Source organism: Pristiophorus japonicus, unplaced genomic scaffold (genome assembly GCF_044704955.1).
Source record: "Pristiophorus japonicus isolate sPriJap1 unplaced genomic scaffold, sPriJap1.hap1 HAP1_SCAFFOLD_813, whole genome shotgun sequence".
Taxonomy (NCBI): domain Eukaryota; kingdom Metazoa; phylum Chordata; class Chondrichthyes; family Pristiophoridae; genus Pristiophorus; species Pristiophorus japonicus.
This window is the reverse complement of record NW_027254733.1, coordinates 20,001-43,500: the sequence shown is the minus strand read 5'-3', so window position 1 is coordinate 43,500 and position 23,500 is coordinate 20,001.

The following is a 23,500-nucleotide window of genomic DNA, read 5'->3' as shown; positions in this document are numbered from 1 at the left end:
ATCCCAATGGGCACAAACCCCTTCGCATTCACTCCCACTTGACACAATCCCAATGGACCCAACCACTTCCCATTCACTCCCCTTGTACACAATCCCAATGGACCCAACCTGTTCCCATTCACTCCCACTGTACACAATGGACCCAAACCCCTTTCCATTCACTCCCACTGTACACAATCCCAATGGGCACAAACCCCTTCCCATTCACTCCCAATTGACACAATCCCAATGGACCCAAACCCCTTCCCATGCACTCCCACCATACACAATCCCAATGGACCCAAAACATTTCCCATTCACTCCCACTGTACACAATCCCAAATTGGCCCAACCACTTCGCATTCATTCCCATTAAACACAATCCCAATGGTCCCAAACCCCTTCCCATTCACTCCCACTGTACACAATCTCAAATGCGCCCCACCACTTCGCATTCACTTCCATTGTACACAATCCCAATGGACCCAAATCCCTTCCCACTCACTCCCACTGTATACAATCCCAATGGACCCAATCCCTTTCCCATTCACTCCCACTGTACACAATCCCAATGGAACAAATGCCCTTCCCATTAACTCCCAATGTACACAATCCCAATGGACCCACACCTCTTCCCATTCACTCCCACTGTACACAATCCCAATGGACCCAAACTCCTTCCCACTCACTACCACTGCACACAATTCCAATAGACCAAAACCCCTTCCCATTCACTCCCACTGTACACAATCTCAAATGGGCCCCACCACTTCGCATTCACTTCCATTGTACACAATCCCAATGGACCCAAATCCCTTCCCACTCACTCCCACTGTACACAATCCCAATGGACCCAATCCCTTTCCCATTCACTCCCACTGTACACAACCCCAATGGAACAAAACCCCTTCCCATTAACTCCCAATGTACACAATCACAATGGACCCAAACCTCTTCCCATTCACTCCCACTGTACACAATCCCAATGGACCCAAACTCCTTCCCACTCACTCCCACTGCACACAATTCCAATAGACCAAAACCCCTTCCCATTCACTCCCACTGTACACAATCCCAATGGAGCCAAGCCCCTTTCCATTCACTCCCACTGTACACAATCCCAATGGACGCACACCCCATCCCATTCACTCAAACTGTACACAATCCTAATGGTCCCAAACCCCTTTCCATTCACTCCCACTGCACACAATCCCAATGGGCACAAACCCCTTCCCATTCACTCCCACTTGACACAATCCCAATGGACCCAACCCCTTCCCATTCACTCCCATTGTACACAATCCCAATGGACTCAACCCGTTCCCATTCACTCCCATTGTACACAATCCCAATGGACCCAAACCCCTTCACATGCACTCCCACTGTACACAATGGAACCAAACCCCTTCCCATTCACTCCCACTGTACACAATGCACCCAAAACCCTTTCCATTTACTCCCACTGTACACAATCCCAATGGGCACAAACCCCTTCCCATTCACTCCCACTGTACACAATCCCAATGGTCCCAAACCCCTTCCCATGCACTCCCACTTTAGACAGTCCCGATAGACCCAAAACCCCTTCCCATTCAATCCCACTGTACACAATCCCAATGGAACCAGACCTCTTCCCATTCACTCCCAATGTACACAATCCCAATGGGCAGAAACCCCTTCCCATTCACTCCCACTTGACACAATCCCAATGGACCCAAAACCCTTCGCATTCAATCCCACTGTACACAATCCGAATGGACCCAATCCCCTTCCCATTCACTCCCACTGTACACAATCCCAAATTGGCCCAACCACTTCGCATTCATTCCCATTATACACAATCCCAATGGTCCCAAACCGCTTCCCATTCACTCCCACTGTACACAATCCGAATGGACCCAATCCATTTCCCATTCACTCCCACTGTACACAATTCCAAAGGAACAAAACTCCTTCCCATTAACTCCCAATGTACACAATCCCAATGGAACCAAACCTCTTCCCATTCACTCCCATTGTACACAATCCCAATGGGCACAAACCCCTTCCCATTCACTCCCACTTGACACAATCCCAATGGACACAAACCCCTTCCCATTCACTCAAACTGTACACAATCCTAATGGACCCAACCCCCTTCCCATTCACTCCCATTGTACACAATCCCAAAGGACCCAAATCCCTTTCCATATTCTCCCACTGTACACAATCCCAATGGATCCAAAACCCTTCCCATTCACTCCCACTGTACACAATCCCAATTGACCCAAACCCCTTCCCATTCACTCCAACTGTAAACAATCCCAATGGACCCAAACCCCTTCGCATTCACTCCCACTGTACACAATCCCAATGGACCCAAACCCCTTCCCATTCACTCCCACTTTAGACAGTCCCGATGGACCCAAAACCCCTTCCCATTCACTCGCACTGTACACAATCCCAATGGACCCAAACCCATTCCCATTCACTCCCACTGTATACAATCCCAATGTACCCAAACCCTTCCCATTCACTCCCACTGTACACAATTCCTAATGACCAAAACCCCTTCCCATTAACTCCCAATGTACACAATCCCAATGGAACCAAACCTCTTCCCATTCACTCCCACTGTACACAATCCCAATGGGCACAAACCCCTTCCCATTCACTCCCACTTGACATAATCCCAATGGACCCAAAACCCTTCCCATTCGCTCCCACTGTACACAATCCCAATGGACCCACTCCCCTTCCCATTCACTCCCACTGTACACAATCCCAAATGGGACCACCAACTTCGCATTCACTCCCATTATACGCAATGTCCATTCGTCCCAAACCCATTCCCATTCACTCCCACTGTACACAATCTCAAATGGGCCCAACCACTTCGCATTCACTTCCATTGTACACAATGCCAATGGACCCAAACCCCTTCCCATTCACTCCCACTGTACATAATCCCAATGGTCCCAAACCCCTTCCCATTCTCTCCCACTGTACACAATTCCAATGGATCCAAAACCCTTCCCATTCACTCCCACTGTACACAATCCCAATGGACCCAAACCCCTTCCCATTCACTCCAACTGTACACAATCCCAATGGACCCAAATCCCTTCACATTCACTCCCACTGTACACAATCCCAATGGACCCAAACCCCTTCCCATTCACTCCCACTTTAGACAGTCCCGATGGACCCAAAACCCCTTCCCATTCACTCGCACTGTACACAATCCCAATGGACCCAAACCCATTCCCATTCACTCCCACTGTATACAATCCCAATGTACCCAAACCCTTCCCATTCACTCCCACTGTACACAATCCCAATGGACCAAAACCCCTTCCCATTAACTCCCAATGTACACAATCCCAATGGAACCAAACCTCTTCCCATTCATTCCCACTGTACACAATCCCAATGGGCACAAACCCCTTCCCATTCACTCCCACTTGACACAACCCCAATAGACCCAAAACCCTTCCCATTCACTCCCACTGTACACAATCCGAATAGACCCAATCCCCTTCCCATTCACTCCTCCTCTACACAATCCCAAATTGGCCCAACCACTTCGCATTCATTCCCATTATAGATAATCCCAATGGTCCCAAACCCCTTCCCATTCACTCCCACTGTACACAATCTCAAATGGGGCCCACCACTTCGCATTCACTTCCATTGTACACAATCCCAATGGACCCAAATCCCTTCCCACTCACTCCCACTGTACACAATCCAAATGGACCCAATCCCTTTCCCATTCACTCCCACTGTACACAGTCCCGATGGACACAAAACCCCTTCCCATTCACTCCCACTGTACAGAATCCCAATGGACCCAAACCCCTTCCCATTCACTCCCACTGTACACAATCCCAATGGACCCAAACCCCTTCCCATTCACTCCCACTTTAGACAGTCCCGATGGACCCAAAACCCCTTCCCATTCACTCGCACTGTACACAATCCCAATGGACCCAAACCCATTCCCATTCACTCCCACTGTATACAATCCCAATGTACCCAAACCCTTCCCATTCACTCCCACTGTACACAATTCCTAATGACCAAAACCCCTTCCCATTAACTCCCAATGTACACAATCCCAATGGAACCAAACCTCTTCCCATTCACTCCCACTGTACACAATCCCAATGGGCACAAACCCCTTCCCATTCACTCCCACTTGACATAATCCCAATGGACCCAAAACCCTTCCCATTCGCTCCCACTGTACACAATCCCAATGGACCCACTCCCCTTCCCATTCACTCCCACTGTACACAATCCCAAATGGGACCACCAACTTCGCATTCACTCCCATTATACGCAATGTCCATTCGTCCCAAACCCATTCCCATTCACTCCCACTGTACACAATCTCAAATGGGCCCAACCACTTCGCATTCACTTCCATTGTACACAATGCCAATGGACCCAAACCCCTTCCCATTCACTCCCACTGTACATAATCCCAATGGTCCCAAACCCCTTCCCATTCTCTCCCACTGTACACAATTCCAATGGATCCAAAACCCTTCCCATTCACTCCCACTGTACACAATCCCAATGGACCCAAACCCCTTCCCATTCACTCCAACTGTACACAATCCCAATGGACCCAAATCCCTTCACATTCACTCCCACTGTACACAATCCCAATGGACCCAAACCCCTTCCCATTCACTCCCACTTTAGACAGTCCCGATGGACCCAAAACCCCTTCCCATTCACTCGCACTGTACACAATCCCAATGGACCCAAACCCATTCCCATTCACTCCCACTGTATACAATCCCAATGTACCCAAACCCTTCCCATTCACTCCCACTGTACACAATCCCAATGGACCAAAACCCCTTCCCATTAACTCCCAATGTACACAATCCCAATGGAACCAAACCTCTTCCCATTCATTCCCACTGTACACAATCCCAATGGGCACAAACCCCTTCCCATTCACTCCCACTTGACACAACCCCAATAGACCCAAAACCCTTCCCATTCACTCCCACTGTACACAATCCGAATAGACCCAATCCCCTTCCCATTCACTCCTCCTCTACACAATCCCAAATTGGCCCAACCACTTCGCATTCATTCCCATTATAGATAATCCCAATGGTCCCAAACCCCTTCCCATTCACTCCCACTGTACACAATCTCAAATGGGGCCCACCACTTCGCATTCACTTCCATTGTACACAATCCCAATGGACCCAAATCCCTTCCCACTCACTCCCACTGTACACAATCCAAATGGACCCAATCCCTTTCCCATTCACTCCCACTGTACACAATCCCAATCGAACAAAACCCCTTCCCATTAACTCCCAATGTACACAATCCCAATGGACCCAATCCTCTTCCCATTCACTCCAACTGTACACAATCCCAATGGACCCAGACTCCTTCCCACTCACTCCCACTGCACACAATTCCAATAGACCAAAACCCATTCCCATTCACTCCCACTGTACACAATCCAAATGGGCACAAACCCCTTCCCATTCACTCCCACTTGACACAATCCCAATGGACCCAACCCCTTCCCATTCACTCCCATTGTACACAATCCCAATGGACTCAACCCGTTCCCATTCACTCCCATTGTACACAATCCCAATGGACCCAAACCCCTTCACATGCACTCCCACTGTACACAATGGAACCAAACCCCTTCCCATTCACTCCCACTGTACACAATGCACCCAAACCCCTTTCCATTCACTTCCACTGTACATAATCCCAATGGGCACAAACCCCTTCCCATTCACTCCCACTTGACACAATCACAATGGACCCAACCCCTTCCCATTGACTCCCACTGTACACAACCCAATGGACCCAAACCCCTTCACATTCACTCCCACCATACACAATCTCAATGGACCCAAACCCTTTCCCATTCACTCCCACTCTACACAATCCCAATGGACCTAAACCCTTTCCCATTCTCTCCCACTCTACACAATCCCAATGGAACCAACCCCTTCCCATTCACTCCCACTGTACACAATCCCAATGGACCCAAACCCTTTCCCATTCACTCCCACTGTACACAATCACAATGTATCCAAACCTCTTCCCATTCACTCCCACTCTACACAATCCCAATGGACCCAAACCCCTTCCCACTCAATCCCACTGCACACAATCCCAATAGACCAAAACCCCTTCCTACTCACTCCCACTGCACACAATCCCAATGGACGCAACCCCCTTTCCATTCACTCCCACTGTACACAATCCCAATGGACGCAACCCGCTTTCCATTCACTCCCACTGTACACAATCACAATGGACCCAAATCCCTTCCCATTCACTCATACATACACAATCCCAATGGACCCAAACCCTTTCCCATTCACTCCCACTGTACACAATCCCAATGGACACAAACCCCTTCCCATTCTCTCCCACTCTACACAATCCCAATGGACACAAACCCCTTCTCATTCACACAAACTGTACACAATCCTAATGGACCCAAACCCTTTCCCATTCACTCCCACTGTGCACAATCCCAATGGGACCAAACTCCTTCACATTCACTCCCACTGCACACAATTCCAATGGACCCAAACCCCTTCCAATTCACTCCCACTGTACACAATCCCAATAGACCCAAACCCCTTCCAATTCACTCCCACCATACACAATCCCAATGGACACAAACCCCTTCCCATTCTCTCCCACTGTACACAATCCCAATGGACCCAAACCCCTTCCCATTCACTCCCACTTTACACAGTCCCGATGGACACAAAACCCCTTCCCATTCACTCCCACTGTACAGAATCCCAATGGACCCAAACCCCTTCCCATTCACTCCCACTGTATACAATCGCAATGGACCCAAACCCCTTCCCATTCACTCCCACTGTACACAATCCCAATGGACCCAAACTCCTTCCCATTCTCTCCCACTGTACACAATCCCATTGGACCCAAACCCCTTCCCATTCACTCCCACTGTACACAATACCAATGGACCCAAACCCTTTCCCATAAACTCCCACTGTACACAAACACAATGGAACAAAACCCCTTCTCATTCACTCCCACTGTACACAATTACAATAGACCAAAACGCCTTCCCATTCACTCCCACTCTACACAATCCCAATGGACACCGACCCCTTCCCATTCACTCAAACTGTACACAATCCCAATGGACCCAAACCCCTTCCCATTCACTCTCACTGTACACAATCCCAATGGGCACAAACCCCTTCCCATTCACTCCCACTTGACACAATCCCAATGGACACAAACCCTTCCCATTCACTCAAACTGTACACAATCCTAATGGACCCAAACCCCTTCCCATTCACTCCCATTGTACACAATCCCAATGGACACAAACCCCTTCCCATTCACTCAAACTGTACACAATCCTAATGGATCCAAATCCCTTCCCATTTCTCCCACTGTACATAATCCCAATGGACCCAAAACCCTTCCCATTCGCTCCCACTGTCCACAATCCCAATGGACCCAATCCCCTTCCCATTCACTCCCACTGTACACAATCCCAAATGGGCCCACCAACTTCGCATTCACTCCCATTATACGCAATTCCAATCGTCCCAAACCCATTCCCATTCACTCCCACTGTACACAATCTCAAATGGGCCCAACCACTTCGCATTCCCTTCCATTGTACACAATGCCAATGGACCCAAACCCCTTCCCATTCACTCCCACTGTACATAATCCCAATGGTCCCAAACCCCTTCCCATTCTCTCCCGCTGTACACAATCCCAATGGATCCAAAACCCTTCCCATTCACTCCCACTATACACAATCCCAATGGACCCAAACCCCTTCCCATTCACTCCAACTGTACACAATCCCAATGGACCCAAACCCCTTCACATTCACTCCCACTGTACACAATCCCAATGGACCCAAACCCCTTCCCATTCACTCCCACTTTAGACAGTCCCGATGGGCCCAAAACCCCTTCCCATTCACTCGCACTGTACACAATCCCAATGGACCCAAACCCATTCCCATTCACTCCCACTGTATACAATCCCAATGTACCCAAACCTTTCCCATTCACTCCCACTGTACACAATCCCAATGGACCAAAACCCCTTCCCATTAACTCCCAATGTACACAATCCCAAAGGAACCAAACCTCTTCCCATTCACTCCCACTGTACACAATCCCAATGGGCACAAACCCCTTCCCATTCACTCCCACTTGACACAATCCCAATAGACCCAAAACCCTTCCCATTCACTCACACTGTACACAATCCGAATGGGCCCAATCCCCTTCCCATGCACTCCCACTGTACTCAATGGAACCAAACCCCTTCCCATTCACTCCCACTGTACACAATGGACCCAAACCCCTTTCCATTCACTCCCACTGTACACAATCCCAATGGACCCAAACCTCTTCCCATTCACTCCCACTGTACACAATCCCAATGGACCCAAACCGCTTCCCACTCACTCCCACTGTACACAGTCCCAATAGACTAAAACCCCTTCCCACTCACTCCCACTGCACACAATCCCAATGGACGCAAACCCCTTTCCATTCACTTCCACTGTACACAATCCCAATGGGCACAAACCCCTTCCCATTCACTCCCATTTGACACAATCCCAATGGACCCAACCCCTTCCCATTGACTCCCACTGTACACAATCCCAATGGACCCAAACCCCTTCACATTCACTCCCACCATACACAATCCCAATGGACCCAAACCCTTTCCCATTCACTCCCATTCTACACAATCCCAATGGACCTAAACCCTTTCCCATTCTCTCCCACTCTACACAATCCCAATTGAACCAACCCCTTCCCATTCTCTCCCACTGTACACAATCCCAATGGACCCAAACCCTTTCCCATTCACTCCCACTGTACACAATCACAATGTATCCAAACCTCTTCCCATTCACTCCCACTGTACACAATCCCAATGGACCCAAACCCCTTCCCACTCACTCCCACTGTACACAATCCCAATAGACCAAAACCCCTTCCCACTCACTCCCACTGCACACAATCCCAATGGACGCAACCCCCTTTCCATTCACTCCCACTGTACACAATCCCAATGGACGCAACCCCCTTTCCATTCACTCCCACTGTACACAATCACAATGGACCCAAATCCCTTCCCATTCACTCATACATACACAATCCCAATGGACCCAAACCCTTTCCCATTCACTCCCACTGTACACAATCCCAATGGACCTAAACCCCTTCCCATTCTCTCCCACTCTACACAATCCCAATGGACACAAACCCCTTCTCATTCACTCAAACTGTACACAATCCTAATGGACCCAAACCCTTTCCCATTCACTCCCACCATACACAATCCCAATAGACCCAAACCCCTTCCCATTCTCTCCCACTGTACACAATCCCAATGGACACAATCCCCTTCCCATTCACTCCCATTGTACACAATCCCAATGGACCCAAAATCCCTTTCCATTCTCTCCCACTGTACACAATTCCAATGGATCCAAAACCCTTCCCATTCACTCCCATTGTACACAATCCCAATGGACCCAAACCCCTTCCCATTCTCTCCCACTGTACACAATCCCAATGGACCCAAACCCCTTCCCATTCACTCCCACTTTACACAGTCCCGATGGACACAAAACCCCTTCCCATTCACTCCCACTGCACAGAATCCCAATGGACCCAAACCCCTTCCCATTCACTCCCACTGTATACAATCCCAATGGACCCAAACCCCTTCCCATTCACTCCCACTGTACACAATCCCAATGGACCCAAACTCCTTCCCATTCTCTCCCACTGTACACAATACCAATGGACCCAAACCGTTTCCCATTCACTCCCACTGCACACAATCCCAATGGAACAAAACCCCTTCTCATTCACTCCCACTGTACACAATCCCAATAGACCCAAACGCCTTTCCATTCACTCCCACTGTACACAATCCCAATGGACGCAACCCCCTTTCCATTCACTCCCACTGTACACAATCCCAATGGACGCAACCCCCTTTCCATTCACTCCCACTGCACACAATCCCAATGGACGCAACCCCCTTTCCATTCACTCCCACTGTACACAATCCCAATGGACACAGACCCCTTCCCATTCACTCAAACTGTACACAATCCCAATGGGCACAAACCCCTTCCCATTCACTCCCACTTGACACAATCGCAATGGACACAAACCCCTTCCCATTCACTCAAACTGTACACAATCCGAATGGACACAAACCCCTTCCCATTCACTCAAACTGTACACAATCCTAATGGATCCAAATCCCTTCCCAATTCTCCCTGTACATAATCCCAATGGACCCAAAACCCTTCCCATTCGCTCCCACTGTACACAATCCCAATGGACCCAATCCCCTTCCCATTCACTCCCACTGTACACAATCCCAAATGGGCCCACCAACTTCCCATTCACTCCCACTGTACATAATCCCAATGGACCCAAACCCCTTCCCATTCACTCCCATTGTACACAATCCCAATGGACCCAAACCCCTTCCCATTCTCTCCCACTGTACACAATCCCAATGGACCCAAACCCCTTCCCATTCACTCCCACTTTACACAGTCCCGATGGACACAAAACCCCTTCCCATTCACTCCCACTGCACAGAATCCCAATGGACCCAAACCCCTTCCCATTCACTCCCACTGTATACAATCCCAATGGACCCAAACCCCTTCCCATTCACTCCCACTGTACACAATCCCAATGGACCCAAACTCCTTCCCATTCTCTCCCACTGTACACAATACCAATGGACCCAAACCGTTTCCCATTCACTCCCACTGTACACAATCCCAATGGAACAAAACCCCTTCTCATTCACTCCCACTGTACACAATCCCAATAGACCCAAACGCCTTTCCATTCACTCCCACTGTACACAATCCCAATGGACGCAACCCCCTTTCCATTCACTCCCACTGTACACAATCCCAATGGACGCAACCCCCTTTCCATTCACTCCCACTGCACACAATCCCAATGGACGCAACCCCCTTTCCATTCACTCCCACTGTACACAATCCCAATGGACACAGACCCCTTCCCATTCACTCAAACTGTACACAATCCCAATGGGCACAAACCCCTTCCCATTCACTCCCACTTGACACAATCGCAATGGACACAAACCCCTTCCCATTCACTCAAACTGTACACAATCCGAATGGACACAAACCCCTTCCCATTCACTCAAACTGTACACAATCCTAATGGATCCAAATCCCTTCCCAATTCTCCCTGTACATAATCCCAATGGACCCAAAACCCTTCCCATTCGCTCCCACTGTACACAATCCCAATGGACCCAATCCCCTTCCCATTCACTCCCACTGTACACAATCCCAAATGGGCCCACCAACTTCCCATTCACTCCCACTGTACATAATCCCAATGGACCCAAACCCCTTCCCATTCTTTCCCACTGTACACAATCCCAATGGAACCAAAACCCTTCCCATTCACTCCCACTGTACACAATCACAATGGACCCAAAACCCTTCCCATTGACTCCCACTGTACACAATCCCAATAGACCCAAGCCACTTTCCATTCACTCCCACTGTACACAATCCCAATAGAAACAAACCCTTTCCCATTCACTCAAACTGTACACAATACATATGCATCCAAACACCTTCCCATTCTCTCCCACTGTAAACAATCCCAATGGACCCAAAACCCTTCCCATTCACTCCCACTGTACACAATCCCAATGGACCCAATCCCCTTCCCATTCACTCCCACTGTACACAAACCCAAATTGGCCCAACCACTTCGCATTCATTCCCATTATACACAATCCCAATGGTCCCAAACCCCTTCCCATCCACTCCCACTGTACACAATTTCAAATGGGCCCAACCACTTCCCATTCACTTCCATTGTACACAATCTCAATGGACCCAAACCCCTTCCCATTCACTCCCACTGTAGACAATCCCAATGGACCCAAATCCCTTCCCACTCACTCCTACTGCACACAATCCCAATGGACCCAAATCTTTTCCCATTAACTCCCACTGTACACAATCCCAATGAAACAAAACCCCTTCCCATTCACTCCCACTGTACACAATCCCAATGGATCCAAACCCCTTCCCACTCACTCCCACTGTACACAATCCCAATAGACCAAAACCCCTTCCCATTCACTCCCACTGCACACAATCCCAATGGACCCAAACCCTTTCCCATTCTCTCCCACTGTACACCATCCCAATGGACACAAACCCCTTCCAATTCACTCCCACTGTACACAATGGACCCAAACCCCTTCCCATTCACTCCCACTATACAAAATTCCAAGTGGGCCCAACCACTTCGTATTCACTCACATTATACAAAATCCCAATGGTCGCAAGCCCCTTCACATTCACTCCCACTTGACACAATCCCAATGGACCCAACCCCTTCCCATTCACTCCCACTGTACACAATCCCAATGGACCCAAACCCCTTCCCATTCACTCCCACCATACACAATCCAAATGGACCCAAACCCAATCCCATTAACTCCCACTGCACACAATCCCAATGGACCTAAACCCCTTCCCATTCTCTCCCATTCTACACAATCCCAATGGACCCAAACCTGTTCCCATTCACTCCCACAGTACGCAATCCCAATGGACCCAAACCCCTTCCCACTCACTCCCACTGTACACAATCCCAATAGACCAAAACCCCTTCCCACTCACTCCCACTGCACACAATCCCAATGGACGCAAACCCCTTTCCATTCACTCCCAATGTACACAATCCCAATGGGCACAAACCCCTTCCCATTCACTCCCACTTGACACAATCCCAATGGACCCAACCCCTTCCCATTCACTCCCACTGTACACAATCCCAATGGACCCAAATCCCTTCCCATTCACTCCCACTGTACACAATCCCAATGGACCTAAACCCCTTCCTATTCTCTCCCACTCTACACAATTCTAATGGACACAAACCCCTTCCCATTCACTCAAACTGTACACAATCCTAATGGACCCAAACCCTTTCCCATTCACTCCCACTGTGCACAATCCCAATGGGACCAAACCCCTTCACATTCACTCCCACTGTACACAATTCCAATGGACCCAAACCACTTCCCATTCACTCCCACCATACACAATCCCAATAGACACAAACCCCTTCCCATTCACTCCCACTGTACACAATCCCAATGGACCCAAACCCCTTCCCATTCTCGCCCACTGTACACAATCCCAATGGACACAATCCCCTTCCCATTCACTCCCACTTGACACAGTCCCAATGCACCCAACCCCTTCCCATTCACTCCCATTGTACACAATCCCAATGGACCCAAAATCCCTTTTCATTCGCTCCCACTGTACACAATTCCAATGGATCCAAAACCCTTCCCATTCACTCCCACTGTACACGATCCCAATGGACCCAAACCCCTTCCCATTCTCTCCCACTGTACACAATCCCAATAGACCCAAACCCCTTCCCATTCACTCCCACTTTACACAGTCCCGATGGACACAAAACCCCTTCCCATTCACTCCCAATGTACAGAATCCCAATGGACCCAAACCCCTTCCCATTCACTCCCACTGTACACAATCCCAAAGGACCCAAACCCCTTCCCATTCACTCCCACTGTACACAATCCCAATGGACCCAAACCCCTTCCCATTCACTCCCACTGTGCACAATCCCAATGGACCCAAACCCTTTCCCATTCACTCCCACTGTACACAATGGACCCAAACTCCTTCCCAGTCTCTCCAATTGTGCACAATCCCAATGGACACAAACACCTTCCCATTCTCTCCCACTGTACACAATCCCAATGAACCCAAACCCCTTCCCATTCACTCCCACTGTACACAATCCCAATGGACCCAAACCCGTTCCCATTCACTCCCACTGTACACAATCCCATTGGTCCCAACCCCTTCCCATTCTCTCCCACTGTACATAATCCCAATGGTCCCAACCCCTTCCCATTCACTCCCACTGTACACAATCTCAATGGACTCAAACCCCTTCCCATTCACTCCCACTGTACACAAACCCAATCGACTCAAACATCTTCAAATTAACTCCCACTGTACACAGTCCTAATCGACTCAAACCTCTTCCCATTCACTCCCATTGTACACAATCCCAATGCACCTAAATTCCTTCCCATTCACTCCAACCGTACACAATCCCAATGGACCCAAACCCCTTCCCATTCCCTCCCATTTTACACAATCCCAATCGACCCAAACCCCTTCCCATTCCCTCCCACTGGACATAATCCCATTGGTCCCAACCCCTTCCCATTCATTCCCACGGTACACAAACCCAATCCACTCAAACCTCTTCAAATTTACTCCCACTGTACACAATCCCAATGGACCCAACCCCTTCCCATTCATTCCCACTGTACACAATCCCAATCGACACAAACCTCTTCCCATTCACTCCCATTGTACACAATCCCAATGCACCCAAATTCCTTCCCATTCACTCCAACCGTACACAATCCCAATGGACCCAACCCCCTTCCCATTCCCTCCATTGTACACAATCCCAATGGACACAAACCCCTTCCCATTCCCTCCCACTGGACATATTCCCATTGGTCCCAACCCCTTCCCAGTCATTCCCATTCTGCACAATCCCAATGGACCCAAACCCTTCTCATTCTCTCCCACTGTACACAATCCCAATGGATGCAAACCCCTTCCCATTCACTCCCACTGTACACAATCCCAATGGACCCAAACCCCTTCCCATTCACTCCCACTGTACTACAATCGCAATGGACCAAAACCCCTTCCCATTCACTCCCACTGTACACAATCCCAATGGACCCAAACCTCTTCCCATTCACTCCCACTGTACACAATCCCAATGGACCCAAACCCCTTCCCATTCACTCCCACTGTACACAATCCCAATAGATCCAAACCCATTCCCATTCACTCCCACTCTACACAATCTCAATGGAGCCAAGCCCCCATCCATTCACTCCCACTGTACACAATCCCAATAGACCCAAACCCCTTCCCATTCACTCACATTCGACACAATCCCAATGGAGCCAAGCCCCTTCCCATTCACTTCCACTGTACACAGTCCCAATGTACCCAAACCTCTTCTCATTCATTCCCACTGTACACAATCCCAATGGAACCAAACCCCTTCCCATTCACTCCCATTGTACACAATCCCAATGGACCCAAACCCCTTCCCAGTCTCTCCCATTGTGCGCAATTCCAATGGACCCAAACCCCTTCCCATTCTCTCCCACTGTACACAATCCCAATGGACCTAAACCCCTTCCCATTCACTCCCACTGTACACAATCCCAATGGACCCTTACCCCTTACCATTCACTCCCACTGTACACAATCCCAATGGACCAAAACCCCTTCCCATTCACTCCCACTGTACACAATCCCAATGGACCCAAACCCCTTCCCATTCATTCCCACTGTACACAATCCCAATGGACCCAACCCCTTCTCATTCACTCCCATTGTACACAATCCCAATGGACCCAAACCCCTTACCATTCACTCCCACTCTGCACAATCCCAATGGACGCAAACCCCTTCCCATTCACTCCCATTGTACACAATCCCAATGGACCGAAACCCCTTCCCAGCCTTTCCCATTGTGCATAATCCCAATGGACCCAAACACCTTCTCATACTCTCCCACTGTACACAGTCCCAATGGACCTAAACCTCTTCCCATTCACTCCCACTCTACACAATCCCAATGGGCCCATACCCCTTCACATTCACTCCCACTGTACATAATCCCAATGGACCCAAACCCCTTCCCATTCACTCCCACCATACACAATCCCAATGGACCCAATCCCCTTCCCATTCACTCCCACTGTACACAATCCCAAATGGGCCCACCAACTTCCCATTCACTCCCACTGTACATAATCCCAATGGACCCAAACCCCTTCCCATTCTTTCCCACTGTACACAATCCCAATGGAACCAAAACCCTTCCCATTCACTCCCACTGTACACAATCACAATGGACCCAAAACCCTTCCCATTGACTCCCACTGTACACAATCCCAATAGACCCAAGCCACTTTCCATTCACTCCCACTGTACACAATCCCAATAGAAACAAACCCTTTCCCATTCACTCAAACTGTACACAATACATATGCATCCAAACACCTTCCCATTCTCTCCCACTGTAAACAATCCCAATGGACCCAAAACCCTTCCCATTCACTCCCACTGTACACAATCCCAATGGACCCAATCCCCTTCCCATTCACTCCCACTGTACACAAACCCAAATTGGCCCAACCACTTCGCATTCATTCCCATTATACACAATCCCAATGGTCCCAAACCCCTTCCCATCCACTCCCACTGTACACAATTTCAAATGGGCCCAACCACTTCCCATTCACTTCCATTGTACACAATCTCAATGGACCCAAACCCCTTCCCATTCACTCCCACTGTAGACAATCCCAATGGACCCAAATCCCTTCCCACTCACTCCTACTGCACACAATCCCAATGGACCCAAATCTTTTCCCATTAACTCCCACTGTACACAATCCCAATGAAACAAAACCCCTTCCCATTCACTCCCACTGTACACAATCCCAATGGATCCAAACCCCTTCCCACTCACTCCCACTGTACACAATCCCAATAGACCAAAACCCCTTCCCATTCACTCCCACTGCACACAATCCCAATGGACCCAAACCCTTTCCCATTCTCTCCCACTGTACACCATCCCAATGGACACAAACCCCTTCCAATTCACTCCCACTGTACACAATGGACCCAAACCCCTTCCCATTCACTCCCACTATACAAAATTCCAAGTGGGCCCAACCACTTCGTATTCACTCACATTATACAAAATCCCAATGGTCGCAAGCCCCTTCACATTCACTCCCACTTGACACAATCCCAATGGACCCAACCCCTTCCCATTCACTCCCACTGTACACAATCCCAATGGACCCAAACCCCTTCCCATTCACTCCCACCATACACAATCCAAATGGACCCAAACCCAATCCCATTAACTCCCACTGCACACAATCCCAATGGACCTAAACCCCTTCCCATTCTCTCCCATTCTACACAATCCCAATGGACCCAAACCTGTTCCCATTCACTCCCACAGTACGCAATCCCAATGGACCCAAACCCCTTCCCACTCACTCCCACTGTACACAATCCCAATAGACCAAAACCCCTTCCCACTCACTCCCACTGCACACAATCCCAATGGACGCAAACCCCTTTCCATTCACTCCCAATGTACACAATCCCAATGGGCACAAACCCCTTCCCATTCACTCCCACTTGACACAATCCCAATGGACCCAACCCCTTCCCATTCACTCCCACTGTACACAATCCCAATGGACCCAAATCCCTTCCCATTCACTCCCACTGTACACAATCCCAATGGACCTAAACCCCTTCCTATTCTCTCCCACTCTACACAATTCTAATGGACACAAACCCCTTCCCATTCACTCAAACTGTACACAATCCTAATGGACCCAAACCCTTTCCCATTCACTCCCACTGTGCACAATCCCAATGGGACCAAACCCCTTCACATTCACTCCCACTGTACACAATTCCAATGGACCCAAACCACTTCCCATTCACTCCCACCATACACAATCCCAATAGACACAAACCCCTTCCCATTCACTCCCACTGTACACAATCCCAATGGACCCAAACCCCTTCCCATTCTCGCCCACTGTACACAATCCCAATGGACACAATCCCCTTCCCATTCACTCCCACTTGACACAGTCCCAATGCACCCAACCCCTTCCCATTCACTCCCATTGTACACAATCCCAATGGACCCAAAATCCCTTTTCATTCGCTCCCACTGTACACAATTCCAATGGATCCAAAACCCTTCCCATTCACTCCCACTGTACACGATCCCAATGGACCCAAACCCCTTCCCATTCTCTCCCACTGTACACAATCCCAATAGACCCAAACCCCTTCCCATTCACTCCCACTTTACACAGTCCCGATGGACACAAAACCCCTTCCCATTCACTCCCAATGTACAGAATCCCAATGGACCCAAACCCCTTCCCATTCACTCCCACTGTACACAATCCCAAAGGACCCAAACCCCTTCCCATTCACTCCCACTGTACACAATCCCAATGGACCCAAACCCCTTCCCATTCACTCCCACTGTGCACAATCCCAATGGACCCAAACCCTTTCCCATTCACTCCCACTGTACACAATGGACCCAAACTCCTTCCCAGTCTCTCCAATTGTGCACAATCCCAATGGACACAAACACCTTCCCATTCTCTCCCACTGTACACAATCCCAATGAACCCAAACCCCTTCCCATTCACTCCCACTGTACACAATCCCAATGGACCCAAACCCGTTCCCATTCACTCCCACTGTACACAATCCCATTGGTCCCAACCCCTTCCCATTCTCTCCCACTGTACATAATCCCAATGGTCCCAACCCCTTCCCATTCACTCCCACTGTACACAATCTCAATGGACTCAAACCCCTTCCCATTCACTCCCACTGTACACAAACCCAATCGACTCAAACATCTTCAAATTAACTCCCACTGTACACAGTCCTAATCGACTCAAACCTCTTCCCATTCACTCCCATTGTACACAATCCCAATGCACCTAAATTCCTTCCCATTCACTCCAACCGTACACAATCCCAATGGACCCAAACCCCTTCCCATTCCCTCCCATTTTACACAATCCCAATCGACCCAAACCCCTTCCCATTCCCTCCCACTGGACATAATCCCATTGGTCCCAACCCCTTCCCATTCATTCCCACGGTACACAAACCCAATCCACTCAAACCTCTTCAAATTTACTCCCACTGTACACAATCCCAATGGACCCAACCCCTTCCCATTCATTCCCACTGTACACAATCCCAATCGACACAAACCTCTTCCCATTCACTCCCATTGTACACAATCCCAATGCACCCAAATTCCTTCCCATTCACTCCAACCGTACACAATCCCAATGGACCCAACCCCCTTCCCATTCCCTCCATTGTACACAATCCCAATGGACACAAACCCCTTCCCATTCCCTCCCACTGGACATATTCCCATTGGTCCCAACCCCTTCCCAGTCATTCCCATTCTGCACAATCCCAATGGACCCAAACCCTTCTCATTCTCTCCCACTGTACACAATCCCAATGGATGCAAACCCCTTCCCATTCACTCCCACTGTACACAATCCCAATGGACCCAAACCCCTTCCCATTCACTCCCACTGTACTACAATCGCAATGGACCAAAACCCCTTCCCATTCACTCCCACTGTACACAATCCCAATGGACCCAAACCTCTTCCCATTCACTCCCACTGTACACAATCCCAATGGACCCAAACCCCTTCCCATTCACTCCCACTGTACACAATCCCAATAGATCCAAACCCATTCCCATTCACTCCCACTCTACACAATCTCAATGGAGCCAAGCCCCCATCCATTCACTCCCACTGTACACAATCCCAATAGACCCAAACCCCTTCCCATTCACTCACATTCGACACAATCCCAATGGAGCCAAGCCCCTTCCCATTCACTTCCACTGTACACAGTCCCAATGTACCCAAACCTCTTCTCATTCATTCCCACTGTACACAATCCCAATGGAACCAAACCCCTTCCCATTCACTCCCATTGTACACAATCCCAATGGACCCAAACCCCTTCCCAGTCTCTCCCATTGTGCACAATTCCAATGGACCCAAACCCCTTCCCATTCTCTCCCACTGTACACAATCCCAATGGACCTAAACCCCTTCCCATTCACTCCCACTGTACACAATCCCAATGGACCCTTACCCCTTCCCATTCACTCCCACTGTACACAATCCCAATGGACCCAAACCCCTTCCCATTCATTCCCACTGTACACAATCCCAATGGACCCAACCCCTTCTCATTCACTCCCATTGTACACAATCCCAATGGACCCAAACCCCTTACCATTCACTCCCACTCTGCACAATCCCAATGGACGCAAACCCCTTCCCATTCACTCCCATTGTACACAATCCCAATGGACCGAAACCCCTTCCCAGCCTTTCCCATTGTGCATAATCCCAATGGACCCAAACACCTTCTCATACTCTCCCACTGTACACAGTCCCAATGGACCTAAACCTCTTCCCATTCACTCCCACTCTACACAATCCCAATGGGCCCATACCCCTTCACATTCACTCCCACTGTACATAATCCCAATGGACCCAAACCCCTTCCCATTCACTCCCACCATACACAATCCCAATGGACCCAATCCCCTTCCCATTCACTCCCACTGTACACAATCACAATGGACCTAAACCCCTTCCCGTTCTCTCCCACTGGACACAATCCCATTGGTCCCAAACCCCTTCCCATTCACTCCCACTTTACACAGTCCAGATGGACCCAAATCCCCTTCCCATTCCCTCCCACTGTAGACAATCCCAATGGACCCAAACCCCTTCCCATTCCCTCCCACTGGACACAATCCCATTGGTCCCAACCCCCTTCCCATTCACTCCCACTGTACACAATCCCAATAGACCCAAACCCCTTCCCATTCACTCCCACTGTACACAATCCCAATGGACCCAAACCTCTTCCCATTCACTCCCACTGTACACAATCCCAATGGATCCAAACCCCTTCCCAGTCACTCCCATTGTGCACAATCCCAATGGACCCAAACCCCTTCCCATTCACTCCCATTGTACACAATCCCAATGGACCCAAACCCCTTGCCATTCACTCCCACTGTACACAATGGACCCAAACCCCTTCCCATTATGTCCCACTATACACAATCCCAATGGCCCCAAACCCTTTCCCATTCACTCCCACTATACACAATCCCAATGGCTCCAAACCCCTTCCCATTCACTCCCACTGTACACAATCACAATGGACACAAACACCTTCCCATTCACTCAAACTGTACACCATCCCAATGGAACCAAACCCCTTCCCATTCACTCCCATTATAAACAATCCCAATGGACCCAAACCCCTTCCCATTCACTCCCACTGTACACAATCCCAATTGACCCAAACCCCTTCCCATTCACCCCCACTGTACACAATCCCAATGAACCCAAACACCTTCCCATTCACTCCACTGTACACAATGCCAGTGATGTAGAACGCAAGATTCCCCAGTGAGCCTGGTAATTATTAGCAGTCTCTGACGATAATCAGCTCGCTGCAAACTCAATCAGTGTTATCTGTCAGAAAGGAGGGTTTATATTCCATTCTGTCGTGTTTGGTTTATGTTCAATTACTGAACGATTGGACAGGGAGCTCTGCGAAAATCTTTATCGGGCTGGGCAGAATCCTGCAGCTCATATGTAACAGGTCAATCAACAGCAGCCGATAAAGTATGAGAGGAGGCTGAGAGAGTTCACGATATTTCACCGCGTCCCGCAAGCCAACAGGGCAAGTATGTCTCAGCCTCCCGATGACACCACAGGAAGCATCATCTCCTTGTCTCTATATTGGCTCCAGATATCAGCCGTGGCTCAGTGGGTCTCCCTCGCCTCTGAATAGGAAGATCATAGGTTCAAGCCCCCACTCTATAGACTCGAGCCCCTGTAACCCAGGCCGGACACTGCCCCAGTGCCAGTACTGAGGGAGCGCCGCACTGTCGGAGGGGCAGTACTGAGGGAGCGCCGCACTGTCGGAGGGGCAGTACTGAGGGAGCGCCGCACTGTCGGAGGGGCGGTACTGAGGGAGCCCCGCACTGTCGGAGGGGCAGTACTGAGGGAGCGCCGCACTGTCGGAGGGGCAGTACTGAGGGAGCGCCGCACTGTCGGAGGGGCAGTACTGAGGGAGCGCCGCACTGTCGGAGGGGCAGTACTGAGGGAGCGCCGCACTGTCGGAGGGGCAGTACTGAGGGAGCGCCGCACTGTCGGAGGGGCAGTACTGAGGGAGCGCCGCACTGTCGGAGGGGCAGTACTGAGGGAGCGCCGCACTGTCGGAGGGGCAGTACTGAGGGAGCGCCGCACTGTCGGAGGGGCGGTACTGAGGGAGCCCCGCACTGTTGGAGGGGCGGTACTGAGGGAGTGCCGCACTGTCGGAGGGGTGAGACTGAGGGAGCACCGCACTGTCGGAGGGGCAGTACTGAGGGAGTGCCGCACTGTCGGAGGGGCTGTATTTCGGATGAGACATTAAACCGAGGCCCCGTTTGCCCTCTCGGGTGGATGTAAAAGATCCCGGGGCCACTATTGGAAGAAGAGCAGGGGGAGTTCTCCCCGGTGTCCTGGGGCCAATATTTATCCCTCGACCAACATCACTAAAACAGACGATCCGGGTCATTATCACATCGCTGTGTGTGGGAGCTTGCTGTGCGCAAATTGACGTTTCCTACATTACAACAGTGAGCGCCCTCCGATCGTACTTCATTGGCTGTGAGGCGGTTTGGGACGTCCTGCGGTGGTGAAAGGCGATATATAAATGCAAGTCTTTCAGCGATGAGACGATTGGGAGAACAGCAACAACTGCTGACTCAAACCAAGGGTCACTCAGGGTCACAGCACTGCTCAATACATTTTACAGTTGACTATAATCCAATTATTTTTGATGGGGAATTAAATCAGGAAATGCAGAGTCTGAGCGCTAAATATTTCATCACTTTCATCACCATTTTGCAAATGAGCGAGGTAATGGTTCACACCCAGAATGAAACACTCCCAGGGCAGGTACAGGGGGTTAGATACAGAGTAAAGCTCCCTCTACACTGTCCCATCAAACACTCCCAGGGCAGGTACAGGGGGTTAGATACAGAGTAAAGCTCCCTCTACACTGTCCCATCAAACACTCCCAGGGCAGGTACAGGGGGTTAGATACAGAGTAAAGCTCCCTCTACACTGTCCCATCAAACACTCCCAGGGCAGGTACAGGGGGTTAGATACAGAGTAAAGCTCCCTCTACACTGTCCCATCAAACACTCCCAGGGCAGGTACAGGGGGTTAGATACAGAGTAAAGCTCCCTCTACACTGTCCCATCAAACACTCCCAGGGCAGGTACAGGGGGTTAGATACAGAGTAAAGCTCCCTCTACACTGTCCCATCAAACACTCCCAGGGCAGGTACAGCATGGGGTTAGATACAGAGTAAAGCTCCCTCTACACTGTCCCATCAAACACTCCCAGGGCAGGTACAGGGGGTTAGATACAGAGTAAAGCTCCCTCTACACTGTCCCATCACACACTCCCAGGGCAGGTACAGGGAGTTAGATACAGAGTAAAGCTCCCTCAGTACCGCTGACACCAAGTTTCAATGTGTATGTACCCCTGACTCGTGTTGTAACACAGGACACCGGTCTGTCCGTACCCCACATAGAGGGATGAAGGTGTTATGAGGAGTGGGCGGGGAAGTGGAGCTGAGTCCATGATCGGATCAGCCATGTTGGTATTAAATGGAGGAGCAGGC